Source organism: Arachis stenosperma, chromosome 6 (genome assembly GCF_014773155.1).
Source record: "Arachis stenosperma cultivar V10309 chromosome 6, arast.V10309.gnm1.PFL2, whole genome shotgun sequence".
In the NCBI taxonomy this organism is placed as follows: domain Eukaryota; kingdom Viridiplantae; phylum Streptophyta; class Magnoliopsida; order Fabales; family Fabaceae; genus Arachis; species Arachis stenosperma.
This window is the reverse complement of record NC_080382.1, coordinates 104,744,981-104,752,551: the sequence shown is the minus strand read 5'-3', so window position 1 is coordinate 104,752,551 and position 7,571 is coordinate 104,744,981. Positions and strand designations below refer to the sequence as shown.

The following is a 7,571-nucleotide window of genomic DNA, read 5'->3' as shown; positions in this document are numbered from 1 at the left end:
AATGCTTTCAAAATCAATTTCTTTCCTTTTTCAAAGATACTTACTAACAATTAATGATTTGATTGAACATCTCAAGTATGTTGCCTTTTCTGTTGAGGAAGGTTTACTGTTTGAATCATATCTTTTCTTGTTAGGCAAGTCATTAACTTTCAAAATCAAATCTTTTAAAAAATTGTTTTCAAAACATATCTTTTAAAATTGTTTTCAAATCATATCTTCTCAATCACATCTTTTCAAAACCATAACTTTTCAATCATATCTTTTTAATCACATCTTTTAAAAACCAATCATATCTTCTCAACCACATCTTTTTTAAAATAGTTTTCAATCAAATCTTTTTAATTTCTAATTTCAAAATCTTTTTCAAAAATCACTTTACTTCTTTCCCACTTTTGTTTTCGAAAATCAATTAGTGTTTTTCAAAATGTTTTCAAAATCTTTTACTTAATTTTCGAAAATTACTTCCCCTCTTCTCACATCCTTCTATTTATGGACTAACACTATTCCTTAATGCAAAATTCGAACTCCATCTTCTTTGATAAGTTCGAATTTTCTACCTCCGTCTTCCATTTTTCTTTTCCTCTGACACCTCAAGGAATCTCTATACTGTGACATAGAGGATTCCATATTTTCTTGTTCTCTTCTCTTTTATATGAGCAGGAACAAAGACAAAGGCATTCTTGTTGAAGCTGACCCTGAACCTGAAAGGACCTTGAAGCGAAAGCTAAGAGAAGCTAAGGCACAACTCTCTGTAGAGGACCTAACCGAATTCTTCAAAGAAGAAAAACACATGGCAGCCGAAAACAACAACAACAACAATGCAAGGAAGGTGCTGGGTGACTTTACTGCACCTACTCCCGACTTCTATAGGAGAAGCATCTCTATCCCTGCCATTGGAGCAAACAACTTTGAGCTTAAGCCTCAATTAGTTTCTCTAATGCAACAGAATTGCAAGTTCCATGGACTTCCATTGGAAGATCCTCATCAGTTCTTAGCTGAGTTCTTGCAAATCTGTGACACAGTCAAGACTAGTGGGGTTGACCCTGAGGTCTACAGACTGATGCTATTCCCTTTTGCTGTAAGAGACAGAGCTAGAGTATGGTTGGACTCACAACCTAAAGAAAGCCTAGACTCTTGGGAAAAGCTAGTCAATGCCTTCTTGGCAAAGTTCTTTCCACCTCAAAAATTGAGTAAGCTTAGAGTGGAAGTCCAAACCTTCAGACAGAAGGATGGTGAGTCCCTCTATGAAGCTTGGGAAAGATACAAACAATTGATCAGAAAATGTCCTTCAGACATGCTTTCTGAATGGAGCATCATAGGTATTTTCTATGATGGTCTCTCTGAACTATCCAAGATGTCTTTGGATAGCTTTGCTGGAGGATCTCTTCATCTGAAGAAGACGCCTACAGAGGCTCAAGAGCTCATTGAAATGGTTGCAAATAACCAATTCATGTACACTTCTGAAAGAAATCCTGTGAACAATGGGACAAGTCAGAAGAAAGGAGTTCTTGAGATTGATACTCTGAATGCCATTTTGGCTCAGAACAAGATATTGACTCAACAAGTCAATTTGATTTCTCAAAGTCTGTCTGGAATGCAAAATGCACCAAGCAGTACTAAGGATGCTTCCTCTGAAGAAGAAGCTTATGATCCTGAGAACCCTTCAATGGAAGAGGTGAATTACCTAGGAGAACCCTATGGAAACACCTATAATTCTTCATGGAGAAATCACCCAAATTTCTCATGGAAGAATCAAGAGAGACCTCAACAAGGTTTCAACAACAATAATGGTGGAAGAAACAGGTTTAGCAATGGCAAGCCTTTTCCATCATCTTCTCAGCAACAGACAGAGAATTCTAAGCAGAACCCCTCTGACTTAGCAACCATGGTCTCTGATCTAATCAAAACCACTCAAAATTTTCATGACTGAAACAAGATCCTCCATTAGGAATTTGGAGGCACAAGTGGGACAGCTGAGCACGAAAGTTACTGAACTCCCTCCTAGTACTCTCCCAAGTAATACAGAAGAAAATCCAAAAGGAGAGTGCAAAGCCATAACCATGGCCGAATCTGGAGAGGAAAGAGAGGAAGTGGACGCCACTGAGGAAGGCCTCAATGGGCGTGCACTAGCCTCCACAGAGTTCCCCAATAAGGAACCATGGGAATCTGAGGCTCAAAATGAGACCATAGAGATCCCACTAGATTTACTTCTGCCATTCATGAGCTCTGATGAGTATTCTTCCTCTGAAGAGGATGAGTATGTCACTGAAGAGCAAGTTGCTAAATACCTTGGAGCAATCATGAAGCTAAATGACAAGTTATTTGGAAATGAGACTTGGGAGCATGAACCTCCTTTGCTCACCAAAGAACTGGATGACTTGTCTAGGCAGAAATTACCTCAAAAGAGACAAGATCCTGGGAAGTTTTCAGTACCTTGTACCATAGGCACCATGACCTTCAAGAAGGCTCTGTGTGACTTAGGGTCAAGTGTAAACCTCATGCCTCTCTCTGTAATGGAGAAGCTAGGGATCTTTGAGGTACAAGCTGCAAGAATCTCACTAGAGATGGCAGACAACTCAAGAAAACAAGCTTATGGACTTGTAGAGGATGTTTTGGTGAAGATTGAAGACCATTACATCCCTGCTGATTTCATAGTCCTAGAGACTGGGAAGTGCATGGATGAAACCATCATCCTTGGCAGACCCTTCCTAGCCACAGCCAAGGCTGTGATTGATGTTGATAGAGGTGAACTAATCATTCAAGTGAATGAAGAATCCTTTGTGTTCAAGGCTCAAGGATATCCCTCTGTCACCATGGAGAGGAAGCATGAAGAGCTTCTCTCAACTCAGAGTCAAGCAGAGCCCCCACAGTCAAACTCTAAGTTTGGTGTTGGGAGGCCACAACCAAACTCTAAGTTTGGTGTTGAACCCCCACATTCAAACTCTAAGTTTGGTGTTGGGAGGTTCCAACATTGCTCTGAGTATCTGTGAGGCTCCATGAGAGCCCTCTGTCAAGCTACTGACATTAAAGAAGCGCTTGTTGGGAGGCAACCCAATGTTATATTTTATCTATTTTCCCTTGTTATTTTATGTTTTTTGTAGGTTGATGATCATAAGAAGTCACAAAATCCATTGAAAAAGCAAAAACAGAATGAAAAACAAGAAGAAAAACAGCTCACCCTGGAGGAAGAACCCACTGGCGTTTAAACGCCAGTGAGGCTAGCAGTTGGGCGTTTAACGCCCAGTCTGGCACCATTCTGGGCGTTTAACGCCAGAAAAGGGCACCAGACTGGCGTTAAACGCCAGAAAAGGGCAAGAACCTGGCGTTAAACGCCAGGAATGGGCATCAGCCCGGCGTTTAACGCCAGAAATGGCTCAAAACGTGATTTTGAGTGCCATTTGGTGCAGGGATGACTTTTCCTTGACACCACAGGATCTGTGGACCCCACAAGATCCCCACCAACCCCACCACACTCTATCTTCTTCACCCATTCACCAATCACCTCAACACCTCTTCCCCATAAACCCTTCTTCACTCCTTCATCTTCAAACCACCTAAACACCACTTCTCCCCCTCCTTGGCCGAACACAAAGCCATCTCCCTCTCCTCTATTTCTTCTTCTTCTACTCTCATCTCTCTTCTTTTGCTCGAGGACGAGCAAACCTTTTAAGTTTGGTGTGGTAAAAGCATTGCTTTTTGTTTTTCCATAACCATTTATGGCATCCAAAGCCGGTTCAACTGAGAAGGCATGACCTCAAGCCCATCACTAAGAAAAGGATGGAGCAAACAAAAGACCCCTCTCATCAAGAGATCCCTGAGATGCCTCAAGGGATGCACTTTCCCCCACAAGACTATTGGGAGCAACTAAACACCTCCCAAGGAGAATTGAGTTCCAACATGGGACAACTAAGGGTGGAGCACCAAGAACATTCCATCCTCCTCCATGAAATTAGAGAAGATCAAAGAATCATGAGAGAGGAGCAACAAAGACAAGGAAGAGACATTAAGGAGCTCAAGCACTTCATAAGACCTTCAAGAGGAAGAACAAGCCGCCATCACTAAGGTGGACCCGTTCTTTAATCTCCTTGTTCTTTGCTTTTCTGTTTTTCGAAAATTATGCTTTATGTTTATCCATGTTTGTGTCTTATGATCATTAGTGTCTTAGTGTCTATGCCTTAAAGTTATGAATGTCCTATGAATCCATCACCTTTCTTAAGAATTGTTCTTAATTGAAAAAGATGAGAATTGCATGAATTTTGAATTTTATAACAGTTTAATTACTTTGATGTGGTGGCAACACTTTTGTCTTCTGAATGTATGCTTGAACAGTGCATATGTCTTTTGAATTTGTGGTTCATGGATGTTGGCTCTTGAAAGAATGATGAAAAAGGAGATATGTTACTGAGGATCTGAAAAATCATAAAAATGATTCTTGAAGCAAGAAAAAGCAGTGAATACAAAAAAAAAAAAGAGAAGAGGCGAAAAAAAAGAAAAAGAAAGAAAAAAGAAAGAAAAAGAAAGAAATAAAGTTGTGATCCAAGGCAATAAGAGTGTGCTTAAGAACCCTGGACACCTCTAATTGGGGACTTTAGCAAAGCTGAGTCACAATCTGAAAAGGTTCACCCAATTATGTGTCTGTGGCATGTATGTATCCGGTGGTAATACTGGAAGACAGAGTGCTTTGGGCCACAGCCAAGACTCAATAAGTAGCTGTGTTCAAGAATCATCATACTTAACTAGGAGAATCAATAACACTATCTGGATTCTGAGTTCCTAAAGAAGCCAATCATTCTGAATTCCAAAGGATAAAGTGAGATGCCAAAACTGTTCAGAGGCAAAAAGCTAAAAGCCCCGCTCATCTAATTAATACTGATCTTCATAGATGTTTTGGAGTTCATTGCATATTCTCTTCTTTTTATCCTATTTGATCTTCAGTTGCTTGGGGACAAGCAACAATTTAAGTTTGGTGTTGTGATGAGCGGATAATTTGTACGCTTTTTGGCATTGTTTTTAGTATGTTTTTAGTATGATCTAGTTAGTTTTTAGTATATTTTTATTAGTTTTTAATTAAAATTCACTTTTCTGGACTTTACTATGAGTTTGTGTGTTTTTCTGTAATTTCAGGTATTTTCTGGCTGAAATTGAGGGATCTGAGCAAAAATCTGATCCAGAGACTCAAAAGGACTGCAGATGCTGTTGGATTCTGACCTCCCTGCACTCGAAGTGGATTTTCTGGAGCTACAGAAGCCCAATTGGCGCGCTCTCAACGGCGTTGGAAAGTAGACATCCTGGGCTTTCCAGCAGCAATATGATAGTCCATACTTTGTCCAAGATTTGATGGCCCAAACCGGCGTTCAAAGTCACCTCAAGAAATTCCAGCGTTAAACGCCGGAACTGGCACCTAAATGGGAGTTAAACGCCCAAACTGGCATAAAAGCTGGCGTTTAACTCCAAGAGGAGTCTCTACACGAAAATGCTTCATTGCTCAGCCCAAGCACACACCAAGTGGGCCCGGAAGTGGATTTTTATGTCATTTACTCATCTTTGTACACCTTAGGCTACTAGTTTTCTATAAGTAGGACCTTTTACTATTGTATTTGACATCTTGGTAGCTATCTTTGAGTTTTATGCTATCTTAGATCACTGGGAGGCTGGCCTCACGGCCATGCCTAGACCTTGTTCTTATGTATTTTCAACGGTGGAGTTTCTACACACCATAGATTAAGGTGTGGAGCTCTGCTGTACCTCGAGTATTAATGCAATTACTATTGTTCTTCCATTCAATTCCGCTTGTTCTTGTTCCAAGATATCACCTGTTCTTCAACTTGATGAATGTGATGATCCGTGACACTCATCATCATTCTCACTCATGAACAAAGTGACTGACAACCACTCTTGTTCTACAAGCATATGAGGCTTAGTGAATATCTCTTGGATTCCTGATAACACGATGCATGGTTGATCGCCTGACAACCGAGTGCTCGCCTGACAAACGAGCCAGCCATTCCGTGAGATCAGAGTCTTCGTGGTATAGGCGAGAACTGATGGCGGCATTCAAGAGAATCCGGAAGGTCTAACCTTGTCTGTGGTATTCTGAGTAGGATTCAATGATTGAATGACTGTGACGTGCTTCAAACTCCTAGCAGGTGGGGCGTTAGTGACAGACGCAAAAGGATCGATGGATTTTATTCCGGCCTGACCGAGAACCGACAGCTGATTAGCCATATGCTGTGACAGAGCATGGGAACATTTTCACTGAGAGGATGGGAGGTAGCCATTGACAACGGTGAAACCCTACATGAGCTTGCCATGGAAAGGAGTAAGAAGGATTGGATGAAGACTGTAGGAAAGCAGAGAGACGGAAGGGAAGGCATCTTCATACGCTTATCTGAAGCTCTCACCAATGATATACATAAGTATCTCTATCTTTATCTTTATGCTTTATTCATCATCTATACCCATTTGAGTCTGCCTGACTGAGATTTACAAGGTGACCATAGCTTGCTTCATAGCAACAATCTCCGTGGGATCGACCCTTACTCACGTAAGGTATTACTTGGACGACCCAGTGCACTTGCTGGTTAGTTGTGCAAAGTTGTGTAGTGATCACAATTTCGCGCACCACCCTTACGCTTACATATGTCTCCTTGGAAGGTGATTTGTTTTGACCAAGTGTTTGCATTCATATAGATAGTTACATTTAGATATTTTACATTGAATAAATGTTGATACCCCTTTTGCCTTTTTCTTGAATTTAGCATGAGGACATGCTTAGTTTAAGTGTGGGGAGGTTTGATAAACCCCAATTTTGTGGTTTATCTTGTGCTTAATTTGGGGGATTTTATCACCTTTTCCCACATTTATTCAATGAAATAGCATGGTTTTGTAATTCTCCCTTGATTTGTGCTTAAATGTGAAAACATACTTCTTAGGACCTTAAATTGGTGGTTTTAACTCACCTTAATTCCATTCGATGCCTTGATGTGTTTGTTAGTGATTTCAGGTCCATAAGGCAAGTATTGGATGGAAGAAGTGAAGAGAAAAGCATGCAAAGTGGAGAATGCATGAGGAAACAAGGATTGGGAATACATCAAAAGACGCGTACGCGTACAAGGCGCGCGCGCACAGAAGTGACGTCGCATGGCGACGCGTACGCGTACATGGCGCATACGCGTGGATAGGAAAATTGCCAAATGGCGCGGACGCGCACATGACGTGTATGCGTCGATGCTCGCACGTGACCCACTTAAGGGCAAAACGCTGGGGGCGATTTCTGAGCTGTCCAGGCCCAATCCAACTCACTCATAAAGCTATTTCATGCAGAATTCAAGCTAGATCAAAGGGGGGGAGCACCTAGTTAGTCAACATGAGCCTTTAGTTAGTTTTCTAGAGAGAGAAGCTCCTTATTCTATCTAGAATTAGGTTAGGATTATGTTAGATTCTCTTAGATCTAAGTGTAATTTCTTGATTTCATCTTGTTTCCTTCACAAATTCTTATTCTAATGTCTTAATTCTCTAGTTTCTCTCATTAAATTCTTGTTTTGCCCTCTTTTATGTTGATGAACTCTTGT

General features: G+C 40.9%; 1 non-coding gene across 1 annotated transcript; it reads right to left on the bottom strand.

Annotated features, from left to right (window-relative positions):
- Positions 1 to 1,192: 1,192 nt before the first annotated feature.
- Positions 1,193 to 1,300, bottom strand: LOC130937832 (small nucleolar RNA R71). The gene has a single exon (XR_009069028.1). It is a non-coding gene; the product is annotated as a small nucleolar RNA R71 (small nucleolar RNA).
- Between the last annotated feature and the right edge of the window lie 6,271 nt (positions 1,301 to 7,571).